This window comes from Eurosta solidaginis, chromosome 1, assembly GCF_040869045.1.
Source record: "Eurosta solidaginis isolate ZX-2024a chromosome 1, ASM4086904v1, whole genome shotgun sequence".
NCBI lineage: Eukaryota > Metazoa > Arthropoda > Insecta > Diptera > Tephritidae > Eurosta > Eurosta solidaginis.
Window position 1 is genome coordinate 231,088,682 of NC_090319.1, and position 24,262 is coordinate 231,112,943.

Here is a 24,262-nt window from a genome sequence, read left to right on the forward strand (position 1 = left end):
ACGCATTTAAGTGACATTAAACATTTTCTCAAACGAAGTTAGGAAAGTGTCAAAAACAGAAGCCAAAAGATAGGAAGTCCGAGGGTATAAAAGAGCTTGAACGGCTACAGTTAGCCTCTCCTTCCTGTTTTTCATCGTACCAGGCGGACAGCTCCATTAAAGATATTCAGGCAGTTCCCGCAAACCACATGGGTTTTGTTTTCTCTTAACAAGGTAAGACATTTTCATTTAAATCTCCTTAGATAGGAAATAATTATAGGGTATTTTTCTTCAATAGGCGTGACTACCATATAGGCAGAAATTCCTACCCACACTCATCGCCTCCTGACAAGTTGGAAGTCACTGTCCCATTGTACATAGGTGAGGGTGTGGAAGCCTTTTGGTTACGAACCATTTGTACCCATTGGAGCTGAGGAGCATCCAGTGTGAGCATCCACTAATTCCAACGCGACCAACGAAGATTAGGAATCTAGAAGGATCCTGGGGCTTGGTGCTACCACCCCATCTCATTCAAGCACCATCAGGCGCACATGAAATAGGCAGCATTTCCTTCGCTGTTTGCCATCCACCACCCATTTGCAGAACAAATTAGTGCACAGTGTGACAAAAATTAAAATTGTCATAGTGAAAAAAAAAATTAAAAAAAATAAAATAAAATAAAATAACATAATAAGTTTAGCGCAGTGATTTAAAGGAAAAAGCTAGAAAAAGTAGTAAAAGTTAGTGTTAAAGAGAAGATTTTGTAGAAAAAAAAAGAGATTAAGTTAGTTACGAAGGCCAATATAAGGTTAAAGCAATTTAAAGTAGTTAAAAGTAACTAAAAGGAAGACAGAAAGAAAAGAAAATTAAAAGTAAAAATAGTAAATGTGTAAAAAAAAAAAACAAAATATTAATAATTTATTGAAAGTTACTTAAACATAAGATGTGAAAATATTTGAGTGCATATGTGTGGTAGGCATACCTAACCCCGTCTTTCCCTACAAAACAAACAAAAAATATAATAAATAAAATTATTTAAAAAATTAAAAAAATAATAATAATAAATTAATTTTGGTCAAAAAAAAGAAATATATATATTGGATTGCATCACCCACATACATACCTACCACCATAAAATATGTAAGTAATATTGTACTAATATCTTTGTTGCCTTTGTTATTGTTTGGATTTTTTTTGCTTTGATTTGCAAACAAGACAAATCGGCATATTAGTGGGCAGAATTACCTACCTACTGTACAAACGTATGTACATACATCGGTACAACTGTTGTGCATACTTATGTATGTAAATCCGTAAGAATCGTTTTGTAGCTAAAAAGGGTCTACCTAACTATGTATGTAAAGCCGAGATGGGCACATTAAATAAAAAAAAAAAATTTACGTTCAATAGCTTACATTTTTTTTAAGATTTAATTATTTACCATTATTATTTGGTTGGTTTGCGTGAATAAAAACAAAACAAACTACTTTATTATGTAAAATGTATAACAATTCCTAAAAAAAAACAGAAAAAAAAGAGGCAATCATAATCATCAGGTGCAAAAGTACAGTCTATCGTTCTTTCGAAGCAACTAAGTTTTGATCGTAGTATTTGTCGTTACAGTCCGTAAATTTACCTACCAAACCTAACCAAATCTAAAGGAACAAAAAAAAAACAAATTATTTTTTTAAATGTAAAATCAACCAAATAATCGTGGAATGTCCCTCCGATGCAAATATACATACATTTCTACATAGTTATGAACCGGCATATAATTTTTTTGTACAAGTTTAACAAAATAGGAAAGCAAAAACTTCATATAAATACCTAAAGCAAAGAGGGCAACAAAAATTCTTTGCAGAGTGTAGCTTGTTGTTGGCTTATGATGCCCTGGTATGTCCAGTAATTTCAATCTAGTAAATATATATAATTTTGCTCATATGATCTTCCGTCCGTAAGTTTTTTTATATTCTTTGTCTTTGCTCAAACCTGGTAAATTTAACTATACCTCGTACAATATATAATATTGATAAATTGTTATAGAGTACGTTTTTGTTCAACAATTTTCGATACGTGTTGAAATTCTGAAAGTTTAAAGCATTTTTAAAACCCATTTTTCATGGAACTCTCCCTTCCTATTAGTCTCCCTACCTACATTCACACTTATGCACATAAATATGAATTTTTTTCCAAATGTAAGTTAAAGAAAAACAACAAAACATTTACCCAACAATATAAGACAATAACGTCAGCTAGTAATTTTTATGACGCCCGGGTATTTTCAGTAAACTACCTATAGTCAATAATGCTTTTGTCAATTGATCTGCTGTACTTTAATGATACGAATTTATTTGGACATTGAATGTTCCAACTTACGTCATTCATTTTGGTAATAGTTTTTGAAAAACATGTTAATCTATTTAAATTAATTTATTGCGCTAGAGAATGGAAAGGTTTTCTATTCAATTATGGTTTCGGTCCAAAATTGTTAACCCGCATTGAAGTTATACTTAAAAAAAATATATATATTTAAATTTATTTTAATTGTTAAAAATACCACTTGTTATGGTATGCCCCCAGCTGATCTTAGTCCATGCACATACACATTTATGTACTTACCTATAGACATATCCTAAGTGTAGTTGAAAGAAAAAAAAAGAAGACGGGAATGAACCCTAAATATAAATAAAAATCGTAAGCTAGTGTTTTTTATGATAGCCTGGTATGACTAGTCACATGAAAGATAGTTAAATTATAACCAGATTTCTATCTGCCCTTTAGTATAACAACTTTATACCCAAGCCGCTAATAAGCGTGTAATGTTAGGGTTGTGCTAAATATTTTGTATATTTTAGTAACGAATATTAAGAATTAAGGTTAATCCTAAACATCTTTTCAAATAAGATTAAGGATTGAATTTTAGTTGAATAGTTTGGCAATTAATAATTATGGTTAATAAACGTTGAATTGTTATCGACTTGAAAATATGAATTTGTAAGTTTTTGTATGTTCCTGCAAGCAAATGTGTTGATCACATAAAAGGTAGTATGCGTTTTTTTCGGGATCTTCGAATTCTATTCGCATCAAAGATCATGGTAGGGTAGCGTAAAGACAGCGAGTGTCTACTATCAGCTTAGACCTCGCCCCAATATTAACTTAAACAGATGTCCGCTTCCACCTCTTTAGCATTTAAAGTTCGTTGTTTGGTTCTTTTGAGTTGGTTAGTTACCGATCTAGTTTTTTTGTTTCATTTCGTACATATGTTTTTGAGTTAAGGGAGTGTAGCTCCTGTATTTAGTTCTGGTTAGGAGTCCTAAAATTAAACTTTATGTAATGTCGGTTGAGACATGGCAAAAACCCACTCCATCCCGAGAGAGCTACGGTCAAGAGGACTCCCCCGCCGTGACCTCTCAACTGCCTGTGTGGTTACCAGAATTCCACCTAATGGTAACGTGCCTCTTCATATGTGTATGCGTACATGTATGGGGAACCACACACACATTCAAACATTATATACCCCTTCTCTTCGGGGTAGGTTACATACATTTTTGGCGCCCAACGTGTGTGGCTAGCTAAAGTAAGCTTTTGGGTCAGCTAATGCCAGCTGTTGCAAGCTAAGGCTCGCTAAGACCAGCGATTGCCTTCCCAAATGTTGAGATGCAAACACCAAATCTCTCTTGATTTGATTATGATCGTGTGTAGACGTACACACATATATGTATGTAGATCAATAATTAGCTTTTTATTAGCTGCCGCAAACCTTTTGGTTGTGTTAAAGTAAATTGTTATTGAATTATTCATATTAAACTAATATCTCATCACCTGCCGATGTTGTTTAAATGGGTTTCGTCTAACTTCCGCAAGTGGAGATGTGGGAATGGATAGTCTTGTTTGATAAAACTACGATGCTGGTGATGCAGCCTGTATACCATGCCGAGAATTTTATTATTCTTTTCTAGCCTTTCATTAATTCAGTATACTAGTATAGCAAATAACACCCGCTATAAATATTACTGAAACTCACACCACAATTTTGCTCGCTTGTCTTCTTAGGCATTAGAAGCATTATCGGTCTGTTACGTTATTGCTTGGCAATACTGTTTAATACAATTACAGAATACTGAGTATTTGGAGAAAGCTGGATACCAGTACTGATTGTCCCTAAAATATATTTTTCCTTGCTTAGCGGATGGATTGATTCTAACTTTCAATTGTCATAATCTCGAATAGGTTTACATATGGCTTGGATCCTCATTTTGTAATGTTCTAATTATTGTCTGGAACTTGTAAGCATACAGCCTTGCGTCCACTTGACGAACAATAAGACTTGTGCAACTTTTGATCTTCCTCCATTTAGTATCGTTTCGGTCTTACATTCATTAACCCAATTTAAATTTTCACGGTCATCAAGTTAATGTGTATTATTGGTCAATACTACTACCTTTTTGTTTTTGTTATCAACACATGTCGTACCCAGGAACAGTATAGTTTTGTTATTTTGAAATAATGCCCTTACACAGAAGTCCACAACAACCCCCGCGGTCAGGACTTGCCCCAGAAAACCAATGTGCTATTTGTAGCCAGGAAATAAACAATACTCACCTTTGTTTTTTGTTACCCTGCAAACACCTTTTCCATAAACTGTGTTTTGAAAGTTGGTTCGCTGAGAATAATGTTTGCTACATTTGCAAAAAAGAAATAAGTCAGCGAGACTTGAAAGTAGTAGTAGGAAACTGCTCACCAGGAGCAATTCCAAAGATACCGTCTGCTTCAGCCGCAGATAGAACAATCATAACCCGAAGTTTGATGAGTGCGTTTAATCAAACTGAGACTTCACAACCTCAAGATTTACAAGAGCAACGCAACGACGAGGCTGGCGCAATGCAGTTTGCAGTCTGCATTAGATAATAGTCATAGCCTGGATAATACTCACGTTCCTCCACTCAGACAATGAAATAGAAGACGAGGTAGACCCAATCGTTCTGGAAATATCCAACGAAATAATGAGGTAGACTACACCGTAGTTCAAGGAATGATTGAACAATCCATCACCCGTATCATGTCAACGTTAAATGTTAACAATAACCCTAACTCCCAGCCAAGATCTAGCCCTAGCAATACCCAAGGATTATTACCTTCGATTCGCGAGATTCAGTCGCCAGCGGTAGTTCCTCGAAAGGTTGCAAACACCATGCAAAAGTGGAATCTCCAATTCGATGGATCTTCTGAGAGGTTAGGAGTCGAGGAATTTATTTATCGCGTGAAGTCCCTCACGGATGAAACTATAGATAGTGATTTTACTTCTATGTACAAGCACATACATAGACTTTTTGTTGGAAAAGCACGAGAGTGGTATTGGCGATACCACAAACAAGTCAATCAAGTCGTTTGGTCGAACATTTGTGAATCTCTTCGCCAACATTACAAAGATTATCGTTCTGACTTTATGAGTCGAGAAATGGTTAGGTCCAGGAAGCAAAAGCCTGGTGAATCATTTTCGGCGTATTATGATGCGGTTGCTTCCCTAATTGACAAATATTCGGTCAGAATAGAGGAAGAAGAATTATTAGAGATACTTAAACATAACTTACGCCGAGAAACCCGACAAAAACTGTTGTACCAGCCGGTACACTCTATTGGTCATTTGCGGCGTTTGGTCAAAATGGGTGAAAACTTGACACAAGAGCTTAGTGGTCCAATAGACACCCTTAATAAACCAAAACCAAATTTCAATCGACGCCAAGTATGTAGTCTGGATGAAGCAGAGCCAGTTCATTCCGAGAATGAAACAACTGAAGTTGAGTTAGCAGCCATTCACAGTAGCCAAGCAAAGTTAAAGTGTTGGCACTGTGATGAGGTTGGCCATATCTGGGAAAACTGTTTAGCTGATCGTCATATTTTTTGTTATGGATGTGGTGCTCTTAATGTGTACAAACCCCAATGTCCAACATGCGTTCAGAAGCTTTCGATTTCACCCTTGCGAGGAGCGTTTACAAATTATTTGCAAGTGAGAAATTGAATCTTTAGTGATGTTAAACCCAAGATTTGTAAACGACATTTAAGACTGAAATCATTTTACGAAAATGTAAAAAGAAACCAACAGCTGTTAGTGTCAACAGTCTTTAGCAACCGAAGTGATTTACCGAACTAGGTTTGTTAGATACTGGTGCAAATATTAGTTGTATTGGTTCATCGCTGGCGTCCGAAGATTTTACGCGGTTTCCTGAATTCAGATGGTTGAAGTCACATGCCACAACCGCTGATGGGGAAAAACAGCATATCATAGGTGTACTTGACGTTATTATGACCTATAAGTCTCTACAGAAGCCAATTAAACTATATGTTATACCATCTATCAAACTAAAACTCATTTTAGGCCATGAGTTTTGGAAAGCCTTCGAGCTTGCTCCAAATGTCATATGTTCCCTCGAACAATTCCCTGATTCCATTACATCTGGCGAAGTCAACTTTTACCCATTTAGTCAACAACAAAAGCAGCAGCTAGAAGTTGTTAAGCATCTGTTTCCCAGTGCTTCGGAAGGTTTAGGTCGCACTACATAGATACAGCATGATATCGATGTAGGAAGTGTGAAGCCTATTAAACAGTGTTTTTACCCAGTAAGTCCAGCGGTGGAAAAGCTTCTTTATCAAGAAATTGACCGTATGCTGAGTTCGTAAAAGCATTTGATTCGAGGTATATTACAGGTCCCATATCCAATTCGCTATTTCGTCTTCCTCTAGCCGGGACAAAGCATCCGGAACAACATGTTCTTTACCTTTCCTATGGGAAATCGAAAACTTAAATTGTTGCAACCTGAATATCCACCGTGAGTCTACCAGATACGTTTTGTTGGCGCATCAGCCATAAAAAACTGGAATGGTCCGTCACCACCTTAAATTCCTGAAGTTCTAAGTAGCACCTAAATTTCTCAATGGCAAGTACTACGGCTCCGTTACGCTATAATTGCGTTGGGCACGGCTCAATATTTTTGACATGAAAGCGATGGGTTTTTCTTCATTGTCGTCAGACAACTGTACTAGGACAGCTCCGATACCCACATCGCTGGCATCACAGTGTAAATAAAACTTTTTCTCGAAATCGGGATTTGTTAAGACCGGGGCAGAGGTCAATATTTGTTTCAACTGATCCATGGCTCGCTGCGCCTCGGATGTCCATTCAAACTTCTTCTTCGTCGAAAGTATTTCCGTTATGGGATAAGTAAGTTCGGCGAAGTTATGGATGAATCGACGATACCACCCGCAGACACCGAGAAATCCTCGCACCTGTTTCAGATTTCTTGGCGCGGGCCAATTCAAGATGCAAGCTATCTTTTCAGGGTCTTTACATATACCTCCACTGCCGATGATATATCCTAGATAGTTAATGCTTGTTAGGCAAAATTGACTCTTAGCTACGTTGAGCGTTAAATTGGCTTTACGAAACTGCTCAGCGAGGCGAACTAAAACAGCCAGATGTGATGAAAAGTCTTCGGACACAATACATAAATCGTCTAAATATCCGAACACACAATGTCGGAGGTCTGGCGGAATGATTGTGTCCATCAATCTACACATGGTCGACGGCGCGTTACAAAGGCGGAACGGCATTACCTTAAATTGGTATAGCGGACGACCGGGAACCGTAAAGGCTGTCAAATGTTTAGACTCGGGACTGAGCTCTATTTGCCAATACGCATCCTTTAAATCTAATTTGGTAATTCTGTTTGCCTTAGGCAGTCTTGAAAAAATACCATCGAAGCTAGGTAATGGATACGCATCCTTTTTTGTAGCATCCTTAAGCTTACGAGCATCTAAGCAAAGTCGAACTTTGTTAGGCTTAATAACAAGTCTCATTGGAGAACTCTACGCGCTTTCAGAAGGTTCAATCACATCAAGTCCCAGCATACGGTCAATTTCTTGATAAAGAAGCTTTTCCACCGGTGGACTCACTGGGTAAAAACGCTGTTTAATAGGCTTCACACTTCCTATATCGATATCATGCTGTATCCATGTAGTGCGACCTAAACCTTCCGAAGCACTGGGAAACAGATGCTTAACAACTTCTAGCTGCTGCTTTTGTTGTTGACTCAAAGGGTAAAAGTTGACTTCGTCAGATGTAATGGAATCAGGGAATTGTTCGAGGGAACATATGACATTTGGAACAAGCTCGAAGGCTTTCCAAAAGTCATGGCCTAAAATGAGTTTTTGTTTGATAGATGATATAACATATAGTTTAATTGGCTTCTGTAGAGACTTCTAGTTCATAATAACGTCAATTACATCTATGATATGCTGTTTTCCCCCATCAGCGGTTGTGGCATATGACTTAAACCGTCTGAATTCAAGAAACCTCGTAAAATCTTCGGACGCCAGCGATGAGCCAATACAACTAATATTTGCACCAGTATCTAACAAACCTAGTTCGGTAAATGTAAGGAAGGAAACCTCGGCGTAGCTACGCAAATCTCTTTGGTTGCTAAAGACTGTTGACGCTAACAGCTGTTGGTTTCTTTTTACATTTTCGTAAAATGATTTCAGTCTTAAATGTCGTTTACAAATCTTGGGTTTAACTTCACTAAATATTCGATTTCTCACTTGCAAATAATTTTGTAAACGCTCCTCGCAAGGACGAAATCTAATTGGTACATTTCCGGGACTATTTTCCCCATGTGTTGATGAGTCTTCTGTTAAAGCTCCCTTTGTAATAAAGGCAAAGGTGAACTATTTATGCTTGCGGGGGCATCCGGCTGGGATTGGATGCACCCGTGCGTCGGTTTTCCGAAAACTTCCGAACGCATGTTGGACATTGGGGTTTGTACACATTAAGAGCACCACATCCATAACAAAAAATACGACGATCATCTAGACAGGTTTCCCAGACATGGCCAACCTCATCACAGTTCCAACACTTTAACTTTGCTTGGCTACTTTGAATGGCTGCAAACTCAACTTCAGTTGTTTCATTCTCGGAATGAACTGGCTCTGCTTCATCCAGACTACACACTTGACGTCGATTGAAATTTGGTTTTGGTTTACTAAGGGTGTCTATTGGACCACTAAGCTCTTGTGTCAAGTTTTCACCCATTTTGACCAAACGCCACAAATGACCAATAGAGTGTACCGGCTGGTACAACAGTTTTTGCCGGGTTTCTGGGCATAAGTTATGTTTAAGTATCTCTAATAATTCTTCTTCCTCTATTCTGACCGAATATTTGTCAATTAGGGAAGCAACGACATCATAATACGCCGAAAATGATTCACCAGGCTTTTGCTTCCTGGACCTAACCATTTCTCGACTCATAAAATCAGAACGATAATCTTTGTAATGTTGGCGAAGGGATGCACAAATGTTCGACCAATGACTTGATTGACTTGTTTGTGGTATCGCCAATACCACTCTCGTGCTTTTCCAACAAAAAGTATATGTATGTGCTTGTACATAGAAGTAAAATCACTATCTAAAGTTTCATCCGTGAGGGACTTCACGCGATAAATAAATTCTTCGACTCCTAACCCCTCAGAAGATCCATCGAATTGGAGATTCCACTTTTGCATGGTGTTTGCAACCTTTCGAGGAACTACCGCTGACGACTGAATCTCGCGAATCGAAGGTAATAATCCTTGAGTATTGCTAGGGCTAGAGCTTGGCTGGGAGTTAGGGTTATTGTTAACATTTAACGTTGACATGATACGGGTGATGGATTGTTCAATCATTCCTTGAAATACGGTGTAGTCTACCTCATTATTTCGATGGGTATTTCCAGAACGATTGGGTCTACCTCGTCCTCTATTTCATTGTCTGGGTGGAGGAACGTGAATATTATCCAGGCTATGACTATTATCTAATGCAGACGACTGCATTGCGCCAGCCTCGTCGTTACGTTACTCTTGTAAATCTTGAGGTTGTGAAGTCTCAGTTTGATTAAACGCACTCGTCAAACTTCGGGTTATGATTGTTCTATTTGCGGCTGAAGCAGACGATATCTTTGGAATTGCTCCTGGTGAGTAGTTTCCTACTACTACTTTCAAGTCCGCTGACTTACTTCTTTTTTGCAAATGTAGCAAACATTATTAAGCCGAATGGAAGAACTTTCCATCTAAATGCACCTCGGTCAGTGCTGAAAAAAGTAATGTCACGTGGCTCAGGATGCAAGGGAATTTGATGAAATCGCCAAAAAAGTCGAATGTCGAAAAATACTTTGCCCTAGCGAGATTATCTAAAATATCGTCAACTCTAGCTAGCGAAAATTTATCAGCAATAAGTTTTTTGTTTACCTACTTACTTACATAATTGGCGCTTAACCGTCTAAACGGTTATGGCCGTCCAACAAGGCGCGCCAGTCCCTCCTTCGCTCCGCCAACCGGCGCAAACTGGTCACACCAAGGGAGTTTAAATCGTTTTCCACCTGGTCCTTCCAACGGAGTAGGGGCCGCCCTCTACCTCTGCTTCCATAGGCGGGTTCCGATAGAAACACTTTCTTGGCCGGAGCATCATCTTTCATTCGGATAAAATGGCCTAGCCAGCGCAGCGGCTGCGTTTTAATTCGCTGGACTATGTTGATGTCTGCGTATAGCTCGTACAGCTCATCATTAAATCCTCTTCGGTACTCGCCATCGCCAACGCGTAGAGGTCCATAAATCGTTCGAAGAACTTTTCTCTCGAACATTCCCAAAGACGCTTCATCCGCTGTTGTCATGGTCCATGCTTCTGCCCCATATAGCAGGACGGGTGCGATAAGTGACTTGTAGAGTATTATTTTCGTTCGCCGAGAGAGGACTTTACTTTTCAATTGCCTACCTAGTCCAAAGTAGCATTTATTGGCAAGATTGATTCTTCGCTGGATTTCAGTGCTGATGTTGTTGCTAGTGTTGATGCTGGTTCCCAAATAAACGAAGTCTTTACTATTTCGAAATTATGGCTGCCAACAGTAGCGTGGTTGTCAAGACGCGTATGCGCTGACTCTTTGCTCGATGACAGCAGGTACTTCGTTTTGTCCTCAGTCACCATCAAACCCATCTTTACCGCTTCTTTTTCCAGTTTGGAGTAAGCAGAACTAACCGCGCGGGTGTTTAGGCCGATGATATCAATTTCATCAGCATATGCCAGTAATTGCACGCTTTTATAGTATATTGTTCCAGTGTGGTTAAGTTCTGCAGCTAGTATAATTTACTCCAGCATCAAATTAAAGAAATCGCACGATAGGGGGTCACCTTGTCTGAAACCTCGTTTAGTTTCGAACGGCTCGGAGAGGTCCTTCCCACTTCTGACTGAGCTGATGGTTTTTCTCAACGTCATTTTGCACAGCCGTATAAGTTTTGCAGGGAAACCAAATTCAGACATAGCGGCATATAGGCAGCTCCATTTCGTTCGAGTTTCGAGTTTTATGTTTACTGCGCGAAAATCTGCGCACATACGATAAGCTTTTTGATCATCAGTATCTTTATTTGGGACTACAATTGTTTAGGCCCAATGCCTAACTTTTATCTGATTGACGGCGCCCCTCCCTAACGTTTTAATAATATTTCCAGCCACCCACACTCACGCCGCATTTGTGTGCATGCATGCACATGCATGCGTTTCATACGCATGCACGTGTGTGTGCGGGTTGTCAGCACCCATGCACGTATATGTGGGGGTTGTTGTGTGTGTGGCTTTTTTTCCCCTCCTTAATACCAGAGGACTTTTTCGCGGCTTAGCGGTTGTCCTCAACGGGATAACTGGTCTCTTTTTCGATTGACCGCCAACCAGCACACATCGCCCAAGATCGCCACCGTCACGTTCAACACCAAGGTAATATTGTATCCACTCTATATTTCCTAACACTCTTAATAAAACATTATTATAACGAGGAAATCCTCTGTGCGTTTGTTTCCTTTATTTCTTTTGAGCGAACCATCCACTCCAAGATCGACCCTTGTGCGCCTACCCACTGCCGGTTTACGACGCACTCAGGCCGAACATTGGTCCTTCGAGCCGGATCTGAACCAGCGACCTATGGATCTACAGTCCACAACGCAGCACAATTTTGCCTACTAGACAATTTGCCGAAGGATTTTGCCTAAAAAAAAAAAATTTATTTGCCACCAATTGCTGACAAGGAAAAACTTGGAGCCTTTATATTAGACAAATACCACAGCCACAGCACATTTTGCCTACAAAAATTTTTTTGCCACAACACATATTAGCAGAGCCACCGGAGCCACAGCACAAAGAGAAGTAAGTTTATATTTCTTGCCACTTTTTTTTGAGTGTTGTTTTTTTTTTGCAAAATAAAGAAAAAAAAACCCCGTGCAGTGCGCGAAAAATTGAAAGTAAAAGTGAAAACAGTGAAGTGATTTAGTGAGCACCACTTTATTTTTCTAATTTAAAGGTTAAATCACTCGGTTTGTTAGCCTTTATTTTCAGTCCTTGTGATTATCTGGTCTATCCCCCCACCAGTGGTAAGGTTTTCCAGACACAACACAAGGAAGAGGGCAACCTAACCTCACTTTCCGCACCATACTAAATAGGTTTCTGTTGTTTTTTTTTGTACTTCACAAACACGAAATTAAGTTCACTGTAATTAATTAATCCGGTGCTCACTTCACTTTTTAAACACTTTTTACACTTTTTTGGCGCTTGTTTTGCAATATCGCACGCATTTTTTCACGTTCACCAAAATACACCCATTATTTGTGGAGGTGGCGAGTGGTCCCCTTTTTTGTTGTTGCCGCTGAGACAAAAAGTCTGTAAATTAAACCTTTTTTCTGTTGTCGCTGCTGTGACAAAAAGTCCATAAAATAAACCCTTTTCGTTGTCGCTACTAAGACAAAAAGTCTGCAATAAACAAAATAAATAATAAACTCGAAGTTCAATAGTTTTTATTTAGGGCTGGGCAGGCATATTAACTCAGAAGAGTTCTATTTTTCTAATCGGAAATTTTCTCGTTAATAAACGTAAATAAAACAATGGAAACCTACATCCGTTTAGCAGAATCAATCGCAGAGTTTGATAAAGATTACAGCCTTATTCCGGAGAGCGACCATAGCAAACACACCCTTGCAATACAGCAGGAAGAGTTGCGGCTCTTGTGGAAGAAGGTAAAGTCTGCGTTTGATTCGCTATTGGGATCTGATGAGGTGTCAGCGGATGACGTTATGGCGATCAGAAAGAAGCAAAAGGCAGCATACGCAATCTACGTGCGATGTTCAGCGTCTATATCTGCTGAGGCAGAAAAATACAAGAAGGATGAAAAGAACGTCAACCCTGAGCAAGAACCTCATGGGCATAAAATTCGCCTCCCTGCTTGCGACACGGAAGTTTTTAAAGGGGATTATCTGTCTTGGCCAACTTTTCGCGACCTTTTCACGGCAATTTATATAAACAATTCCAGCTTGAAAGGGGTGGAAAAGTTATTCCATCTCAACAACAAAACGCAGGGCGAAGCAAAAGATATCGTTAAAAAATGCCCCCTCACAAATGAAGGTTTCGAGAAGGCCTGGAAAAACTTGTGTGAAAGATACGAAAACAAACGTATCTTAGTTAACACACAACTACAAATTTTATTTAACTTAAAAAAGGTAGAAAGTGAGTGTGGCAGTTCAATAAAAAAGCTGCAAAATGATATAAATAATTGTATTTCGTCCCTCAAATGCCACAAAATTGACACTTCCAATTGGGATGCAATCCTGACCTATCTATGCTCAACCAAGTTACCAGAGAGCACGCTGGCTCTTTGGGAGCAAAGTATAGACCATAAAATGGACATATCCAAGTGGGAGGATATGGATAAATTCCTGTCTAATCGGTTTCAGACACTTGAAACAGTGTCTGGTTTTACAGGGCATGCCACCTCGAAAGTGCAAAAACCAAACGCGTCGCGACAATCAACGGAAACCCCTACGAAAAGACTTGGTGCTTTTCAAACGAAAGTATCCAAGCAAACAATAAAATCAATTTGTAAAATGTGTAAATCCCCTGAACACAGATTACGCAACTGTTCACGCTTCTGCGACTTAACCCCAGTAGAAAGGATTAAATTTATAAAATCCACAAGTGGCTGCCTGAATTGCTTATCCCCAGGACACACCGTGACGAAGTGCACCAGTTCCTACAACTGTTCCAAATGCCACTCTCGTCACCACACGCTCCTGCATGCGGATACATCTCAGCACACGGCTGTACGCAATCCTTTCAAAGATGCGGATAATAGCCCAACAACTTCGGCACAGGCGCGACAATCTGCGAACCAGAATGTAAAATCCTGTCATGCCAATTCCAGCACAGGCGTGCTATTAGGAACAGCTCGCGTACACATTCGCCATAATGGTACCGACTTCTCCGCACGGGCATTAATTGATTCAGGGTCTGAATGTTCCTTTATAACTGAAAGACTGAAACGCAGAATCAATTTGCCAGCGAGAAAAATGCATGCCCAAGTTTCAGGCATCACAAATTCGGTATCAGCCCAGGTGAAAGAAGCATCCAAAATTGAATTACGTTCACCAGTGGATGCCTGCTTCAGCCTGACTACACCCGTTCTAGTCCTAGCCAAACTCACTGGGAATCTTCCATCCTGCCATATCAACGTCATGACTATGCAGGCATTCCCAGACTTGGTTTTGGCAGACAAGAGGTTCTACATCAACGAAGATGTAGACCTCATACTTGGAGGAGACATATATCCCCAAATTATACTGAGTGGTCTGAAAAAGAATGTACTAAATACACTTTTGGCCCAAGAGACAGTGTTCGGTTGGATACTAACCGGTCGCATCGAAGCACCGAGTCCAACGAAGAGCATCATGTCATTCTACAACGAGGTTGCGTTGGACAACCAATTAAAAGCTTTCTGGGAGGTAGAAAATGTTCCCAAAAACAAAATGCTTAATGAAGAAGAAAGGTATTGTGAACAATTATTCAAGGACACAACAAAACGTGATGAAAGTGGAAGATATACAGTCTCGCTACCATTCAGGCAGGATTACCCTGAGAATATTAAATTAGGACCGTCCCTAAAGCGCGCATGTTCACAATTCTTCAGAAATGAGGGGCGATTACTAAAAAACCAAGAGTTAGGGAAAGAATATGTTCGGGTGTTATCCGAATACGAAACGCTTGGACATATGAGAAAAATTAAAAATAATGTACCATCCGACGATTCGGATAATTATTTCCTGCCCCACCACGCCGTTGTGAAGGCGGAAAGTACCACCACCAAGGTGCGCGTCGTCTACAACGCATCAAGTCCTACAGCAAATGGCATTAGTCTAAACGACATACTCCACCCAGGGCCAGTACTCCAAGCAGACTTGCCTATTTTAATTTTACGTTGGCGACTGTATCGCTTTGTCTTTAATAGTGACATAGAAAAGATGTATAGGCAAATTTGGGTGACCGATAATCACGCCAAATTTCAAAGAATTGTCCATCGAACATCGCCCAACGAACCCATCAGTCTTTACGAACTAAAGACTGTCACATTTGGTGTAAACTGCGCCCCCTACCTCGCGATACGGTCACTTCTACAATTGGCTAATGATGTAGAAAATACCCACCCAATAGCATCGGGTATATTACGCGAAAGTATGTATGTCGACGACGTTTTATCTGGAGGGCATACAATAGCGTCAACTATCAAAGCAAGGAACGAGATTCGCGAAGCATTACACTCAGCTGGCTTTCCATTGCGCAAGTGGACATCCAATTGTGAGGAAGTCCTTCAGGACATCCCCAAAACGGATTTGCTCAGCGAGGACTTCCTAGCGTTTGAAGAGGCTAGCTCGGTGAAGGCACTCGGAATACGATGGAACGCGCATTCAGACATGTTTTACTTCACCGCAGGAGTTTTAGAGAAGGGCGAGAACATCACCAAACGCGCAATCCTATCCGCTATAGCCAAACTTTTCGACCCTTTAGGCTGGCTTGCACCAATGGTCATAGTAGCAAAAATATTAATGCAGAATATTTGGTTAGAAGGCACCGGATGGGATGAGCCTGTCTCACCAAATACATTAGAACGGTGGAAAACCTTCACCCAACACTATGGCGAAATAGATAACATACGGATACCGCGGTGGGTAAATTTTTCCCCGGAAGGCGAAATAGAAATCCACGGCTTCTGTGACGCTTCCGAGAAAGCATATGCTGCAGCGATATATATGCGCGTAAAAAGAGACGATCAGGTTTTCATTCACTTACTCTTAGCAAAAACCAGAGTAGCTCCAGTGAAAACCATCTCGCTACCACGTTTAGAACTCTGCGGCGCCGTGCTTCTCGCAGAAACGATGGAATCAATATTCCGCAATATTCATTTGGGACCCGTAAAAGTTCACCTCTGGACGGATTCAACCATCGTACTCGCATGGATAAGAAAGCCGCCCTGTTCCTGGTCAACCTTCGTCACACACCGAATATCACTAAGATCATCGATATGGTCGGTAGCAAGGACTGGCTTCACGTGGACTCGGAATCTAATCCAGCGGATCTAGGAAGCAGAGGACTACTTGCATCAGAGTTGACCAACAATTCGTTGTGGTGGCAGGGACCTTCTTGGCTGCAAGAAGACAATTCCCACTGGCCAGCACAAGAGACCGAATACAAAACGTCCGTTGAGGAAAAGAGGGCACAAACATATGCCACGACAAGGGTAGATCATGTAGATATTCTCGATCGTTTTTCAAATTTACCCAGGGCTTTGAAGGTTCTATCCTATGTTAGGAGATTTTATAAACGAACTCACCCAAAAACTAAAGCAATGTTCCACGAAAGGTCGTGCATAATCTCAGCCGATGAGATTAAGGCAACGACTCAAGCATTAATACGAGTCTGCCAGAAACAATTTTACGGGACAGAATATTTAAAATTAAAAAATAGGGAACCTATCGATCGCAAGAGTGAAATACTGTCCCTAAATCCATATATCGACAAAGATGATATTATTAGAACAGGGGGGCGTCTAGGGGCGTCAAAAGACATGTCATACAACGAGCGTCATCCGATCATCTTGCCTTACAATTGCAGGCTGTCTCGCCTTACAGTTATAATGGCTCATCATGACTCCCTTCATGGCGAGAACCAGCTCATGATCCGTCTCATCCGAACCCAATACTGGATACCGAATGTCAAGACCATGATCAGAGCCATCATCCACACTTGCAAAACCTGCATTATTCACCGAAGGCAGGCACAGTCCCAACTTATGGGGACCCTTCCCTGCGAGCGGACTACTTTTACCCGCGCGTTCACCAATACCGGGGTAGACTTTGCAGGGCCTTTCGACATCAAAAGCTACCGCGGTAGGGGATGTCGACTGTCAAAAGGCTACGTATGCCTTTTCGTATGTTTTTCCACTAAGGCCATCCATTTAGAAGCCACTAGTGACCTTAGTACCCCAGGCTTCCTCGCGGCCTTTTCGCGTTTTATCGCGAGAAGAGGATGTCCGAAGAACATCTACTCCGACAATGGTACGAACTTTGTCGGAGCTTCCAGATCTCTACGATCGGAATTCAAAGCCTTCCTGGCAGAAAGCCGAGACAAAACAGTCTCCAAGTATAGCCATCAAGCATTAACTTGGCATTTTATTCCCGCTGGCGCTCCACATATGGGCGGCTTGTGGGAAGCGGGAGTGAAGAGCTTCAAAAGCCACTTCAAAAAGATCGCTTCTCCCCACAAATATACTATGGAGGAGTTCCAAACACTTTTGTGCCGGATTGAGGCGTGCCTCAACTCGCGCCCTCTCAGTCCGGGGTCGAATGACCCAACGGACCTGGAACCCCTGACTCCAGGACATTTCCTAACAGGCAGCCATCTTCTGGCGCCGCCAGAACCGGATGTGAACGAAAGCACGGCCTCCATAATAAACAGATGGCAGAAGCTCAAAGCCCTCCATCACACTTTCTGCAAACGATGGAAGGTGGAATATCTATCCGAACCTCAAAAACGAGTGAAGTGGAAGCATCCCAAAGAAAATATAAAAGTGGGAGATCTCGCTGTCTTCAAAGAGGACAACTTATCTCCCAACGAGTGGAGGCTAGGTAGAGTCGTCGACGTACACCCCGGAGAAGATAACCGAGTACGTGTAGTCGACCTCATAACCGAGAAGGGTCAAGTCAGACGACCTTTGGTCAAACTGATCCTTCTTCCCACGGAGATAGATTGTGCGAGGACCAAAAGCTTCGCTTAACAATCCCCCCAGTTCCTCCACATCCCTCCGTTCAAAAAAAAAAAAAAAAAATATCCCACTCACTCGTTCTCCCATAACGAGGATACCCGAAAAGCCCTCACGCAGATCCCCCATCTGCCACAAAATTCTATTTTTTCATTTTCAAAAAAAAAAAACCATCCCACTCACTCGTTGTTCCATAACGAGAAAAGCCTTTACGCAGACCCTCGGTCTGCCACAGAAAACAAAGGCACTCGGCCCGTAATCTTTTTTTAAATTTTCAAAATTTCAAAACCCGGCGCTCGCCCACCGAGGCCAATCAACCACCCTAATGCAGATCCCCATCTGCCACAAAACAATTATTTTTCATTTTCAAAATCAAACCCACAATTCACCCGCTCTCCCCGAGCGAGGACACCAGAAACCACCCCACTCACTCGTTATCCCATAACGAGGACATCATAAAAGCCTACCGCAGAAGGGCGAACCGATCTGCCACAGAATCTAAGGGCTTTCGGCCTTTTGTATATTTTAAATTTCCCACAGTCACTCGCTTCCCCCAGCGAGGATACCAGAACCCTAATACAGACCCACGGTCTGCCCCAGAAAGCAGATGCACTCAGCCAAAGTCATGAGGCCAACGAAAGTTTTTGTCCAAGGAATAGGGACAGCCATATTTAAATATGTATTCATATCCCTTTACAAAATATAATAATAATAAACTTATAAATGCCAACAGGTTTAGGAAGAGAGGCTTAATTTTCTGGTCGATGTTTTGTGAATCGATAAGGAGTCATGTGGGTTTGCACATTCTCGAGCCGGAACACTAACCCCTCGAACGCTTCCATGAATACTTGACGGACAAGAACTTTCCGAAATTTCAGATTAAAAGGGGTGAATACTCCCTGTATAGCAGGACAGCACAAAAGCTTGCCTCTTCTGTTCAAGTCAAGGTAGGAATCTAAAGTTCTAAGACGAATTGGCAACATAGTGCATTTTTTGAATAAAAGTCTAACGTACGGCATTCTTCAAACAATTTCTGAAAGAATGACCAACCCGACATGACTTTTATCGATTTGCGAAATGTTTAGCAGAGGGTGAAGTATTGGCATTTACAAGTTTCTTATGGCTACTAATATACTCCCAAAGATACACGTCTACTACAATTCCCTGGAAAAAAAGGGGATTACCTTTACCGGAAACATCTTGAAAAAGGATGTGGTCTAATAATTGACATATTCCTGTACAAGCCGCTCTCTCTTAATGCCATACAAACAATTTGCCCACACATTATGCGCTATTTAACCACCGCAGTCATAATAAATCGCACGCGCCGAAACGCACTTAAAGACCTAATCAAAGTTATACAACAAGAATCTTATACTTATCGGTAAACTTTGTAGGTAAACTTTGACTTCGAAGACGCACGTTTAAAATTACATGAATGCCAAACGGTTATTTTAAATGATTTCTTCATTGTTGCTTGTTTAAATGAATTCGTCGAAGATGAACGTCTAATGACGTTCGAGACTGTCTGTCGTATTCATCAAGGTAAAACAATTAGAAGGCTTGCAGATAGATTGAACATGAAAGCAAGTGAGGCAGAATGTTGGATTGTGAATTTAATACGTAATGCTCGTTTGAGTGCTAAAAGTGATTCCAAATAAGGGCATGTAGTCAGGGGCACACAACCGTTACAAATTGATTCATTACCAACGCGCTCTGAACATTTAGCTGGCTTAATTGAACGTAGAAGTAAATAGAGGAATCCTAAATCGGTGCATGGGAGTATTATGAAGGTGACGACTACATTTTTAAAACGTTCACAATTGGAAAACAACAGGCTAGCACGCCAGTCGCAGAGAGCTAATTGCGTATGAGTCGAGGAAGATTAATACTTCTGTGTAAAATAATTTTTTGTTTTTATAAATTACATAAAAAAGGGCCGGAATGAAAACAACTACTTTTCGGCCTGCAACTTGGAAAAAATTCTTATATTTACACGGCTCTTAAAACTGTTTTAACTTTCCCAAGCAGTCAGGAAAATGTGTACGGGAACCACTTGGCCAGCTGAGGAACATGAGCTATACTTTGACATGTGTCGATGAATTTTTGTGTGAAAACGATTGGCAAAATTCAGGCATCGGTTGTGATAAAAGTTGGAAAATTTTAATTCGTCTTATTTGTGTAGACTAAGCAACATTAATTCCATAAATACGTTAAATAATATGTCACTGATGCCGGTACAACTAGCGCAGAATGCTCTCGAACCGATGTAAGTGGACGCACCCATTGAAGACAATGATAACAATGAGGAGCACCAGCTAACTGTGGAGAATCCATCGCTCGATCTTGCAGTATATGCGAATTCGTATACGGGATTAGCGACCTTATATCGTTTAAAATTTGTGGCTGATGTATGTCCATTACTACGTGTCGAGGCTCTCAAGCTGACAATAAAGCATGTCATGAATGCCTATATAGTATGTATCAATCGCTGCACAAAAGGTTAACAGAGTTAAATGCTAATGGTGGAAGTAGCTCCGGGCAAGCTCCTACCCGACGTGGCAGCGCAGTCGGCAGCGCAAGCTGGTGCTGATGCAGGTGGCGTTGCTGCCGATGCATTGGACTTGCCTGCATTCGATAGCAATTGGGTTGAAACAAAAAGTAAACAAGCCACATTCGATTTGGAGAATTAAACTCTGATTTAAAAAATTATAAATCAAATTAAAGAGAGCATACGACGTGCTCATGATGATTTGGGTGATCATTATTTGAGTTGTGGAGTTTTTAACCAGTACCTTGAAATGTTATTCGCGAGCACGCGACTATTGCACCAGTGGCAAACATGTTATCAATATGCGTCTCAATGTGATCAAGGTATCGGTATATTTACAAAACTGGGCACATGTTCTCAGTTACATCAACAAATCAGAAAGCATACCTGAGTTCATGGAGGGACTAAAGGAAGCTAACCTGGCAGTCGCAACACGTCTCAAATGCGCTGCCGGTCTGGCAGAATTGTAGACAAAAAGAAATATAAATCGGCAGCTAAGAAATTTTTACAAGCGGGCTTCGCTCACTGCGTATGTCCAGAGATGCTATCACAAAACAATGTTGCTATGTATGGTGGTCTATGCGCATTAGCCATATTCGATCGACAAGAATTGCAGAAGAATGTTATTTCATCTAGCTCATTTAAGTTATTTCTTGAGTTGGAGCCACAGTTGCGTGATATAATTTTTAAATTTTATGAATCCAAATACGCATCCTGCCTAAAGTTACTGAATAAATTCTTTAATGCTCAAAAATTGAGTTGTGAAACTAGCACCTTCTGCCCGCTTTTAACACTTTGAAATATTATGCCGACAGTGCTGTGACGATTTGACTTTAAAAACTTACTGTCCAATACTTGGGCCTTTATTTGGAAAAACACGGGTTCCGCACTGAGTAAAAACACCTTCACCAGGTCGCACCCCAAACATCTGGTATGGTACCATAGTACATTTGTGTTACTGTGGCTAGCAATACAACCAATTCCGTTATTAGGTAGCAATCATTATAAAACCCAGGCATTGGTGCTACACCAGTACCTGGAGTTGAATCGTCGTCGAATACATCATCAACCTAAAATTAAAAGAATTAATACGATGAAATAGAGAAAATATTTATCATTAATAAATTGGTCAAAATATCCGAATTTACTTACCATTATTATTTTATGTTTTCCGTCTCCCTATTCACCACCGTATTCAACCACGCGTAAAACCGAAAGAATGAAGCAACGGCGCCATGAATCGAAAGATCCATTTACCGTTTGCTTCAATTCAGAGAAATGTACATTGGTGCGCATGAATGTTCATTGTTTTTGTCTGGCATGTTATGCCAGTGCGCGGACCTTTATAAAGGGAATGGTAGTGGGTGAGAGAAAAACGAAAATGGTAGTAGTTGGTAGTTTTTTACCAAGAAAACAACCGCTACGGTTCATATTTGTACCAAACAATTAATCATTTGTTGTAAAACAAATAACGAGCATTTCAAGGAAATGACACTTTTAAAACACGTAAACAAGACAAAACTACATACATTTGTATATATCTATGTACATAGCTTATGCCTATACGATACTCACTTTTTTCCTGTATCGTGAGTGTGAAATACTGACAAACATGCACCAAAACGTCTAATCACAACAACAATTTTCCAAGGTACCAAAATTACCGCCGAAAAATAACCAATTTCAGCATGTTATCGTTTACGTAAAACTTCCTATTGTCGTTCAAATTATTCAAAAGAGAAAAAAAAAAAAAACTGAGAAAAATAGCGCAGAGAATATTCGCGTACTCAGTCAATATATTTCTCTACTCAAAATTTATTTCCTGTTTAAGTTCTCTTTTTTTTCAAAATTTACTGATTTGGTCAGTATCGCCTCCTAATGTTAGTTGGGTGGGCTCTGCAATTCAATACTTTAAAATTATCGCAGTATGCGTTTTCAGTGCGAAAATACTGAAATATTGGTAGAATCTAAGTGTTGGTAGCAGAAGTAGTAGAAAATGAAAAATGGGTCAAAAAGGTATGTCAAACTACCAATGCGGTAAAGTACGGGCACTGACTGCCCATATACTTAAACCAACGTATGTACATACATGCCGAGTTTTAAATCTACATTATATTAGGGATGCATAAAATGATGCAAACGGGTACCGAAGAACCCGTTTCCGAAAAATCGGTACCGGAGCCAAATACCCTTCGGGAACCGTGCCATTTGCTAAAGGCCATCAATTAAACCGGACTAGAAGCGTACTTGGGGAAAGGTTGAATAAACAACTCTCATAAATTACCGAAAGGTAATACAAAAAGAGGAAAATGATACATTCTACAAATGATTCTCCTCATCCAAAACGAACATTTTTTTTATTTTTTCTTTACATCGCATACAATTTTGCTGTCCAAACATTTTTTTTGTGGCGGGCAGGGAAGTTGTTGGGTTTTAGCACCAACAACACAAATAACAGCGACTCAAAAGAACCCACGCTATACACTTTCTACCCGGTTCGGCACCAGAATGTGTGAACCGAAAATCGTAAATGCTCATTTTCTGCAGCACTAGTGTGCCCGTGGCCAACTAAAACGCTGCCGGGTGACACAAAATAAACAAAATAAGGCACTAAGACCCAGGCACATAACGTGCGGGGAAAGAGGCCATGCACATAATGCACGCCACATATGAATATTTTTTTTTGCAGCGACAGATGTTTCCCCTTATGCGCGCGTTAATAAAATTTCCCAAATCCCCAATAATACAACTAGGGACCACTCGCCCATGCACTTTGACAATGACCCGACCCATTGAAACCTATTTCACTCCTTTCAGGAAAATGGGTCGTTTTGCCGCTTTAAAACGAAACGCTGCCAAGAACGTCATGCGTTATACGTCGGAATGCCGCGCTTGTTTTAAGCAACATCCCATACGCCTGTGCCCCATCTTTCGGGCCAAAAAACCCGAGGAGCGTCTTTACTTAGCGATCCGCGGGAGCTGCTGTGGAAATTGCTTGGCTCTAGACCACCGCTCTAACGCATGCCCAAGCCAAGGCCGATGTAAAAAATGCGGCGAAAAACATCACACGATGCTTCACATCTCCTCGATTGATGAAGAGGAACAGCTACTCCACGAAGCCCGCTCCAAGCCATGGAGTGTACAAGTTGAGGAGGAGCTGGAAACACCCCGTGAGCGGATTGACGACTCCATATCGTTATATGCGTCAGATGCTGGAACGGAGACTGGGCCTCTTCGTCCAGCTCGAATCCACCGAACCGGAGCGGAGACTCGGTCTCTTCGCCCAAACACAACACCAGCAGCCAAATCGTATCGACCGCTTTTGCAGCACGAAAGGAAGCGGCTCCAGCACAACCCATCTACCGTCCAGCGCCATGTTCGTGACGGCCGAGCGGAGACTCGGTCTCTTCGCCGGCAAACTAAGGCCCCTCAACGAAGACAACCACCGCGCGAGCGCAGAGCGGAGACAAGGCCTCTTCGCCTGCAACAACGACATTACACCCATCATCAACCACGAGATCGCAGTCACGGATCCAACTCGCTGCAGCTCACCACCGTGTCCGCCTTCCGGGCATGGCTCCTA

At 40.9% G+C, this 24,262-nt stretch overlaps 1 protein-coding gene and 1 pseudogene across 4 annotated transcripts in view; both read left to right on the top strand.

Annotated features, from left to right (window-relative positions):
- Pxd (Peroxidase) overlaps positions 1–24,262 on the top strand; it is a 1,822,298-nt gene that overhangs the window by 236,283 nt on the left and 1,561,753 nt on the right. The gene's annotated exons all lie outside the window — the stretch shown is intronic.
- Positions 20,351–21,478, top strand: LOC137249280 (COP9 signalosome complex subunit 1b-like; annotated as a pseudogene).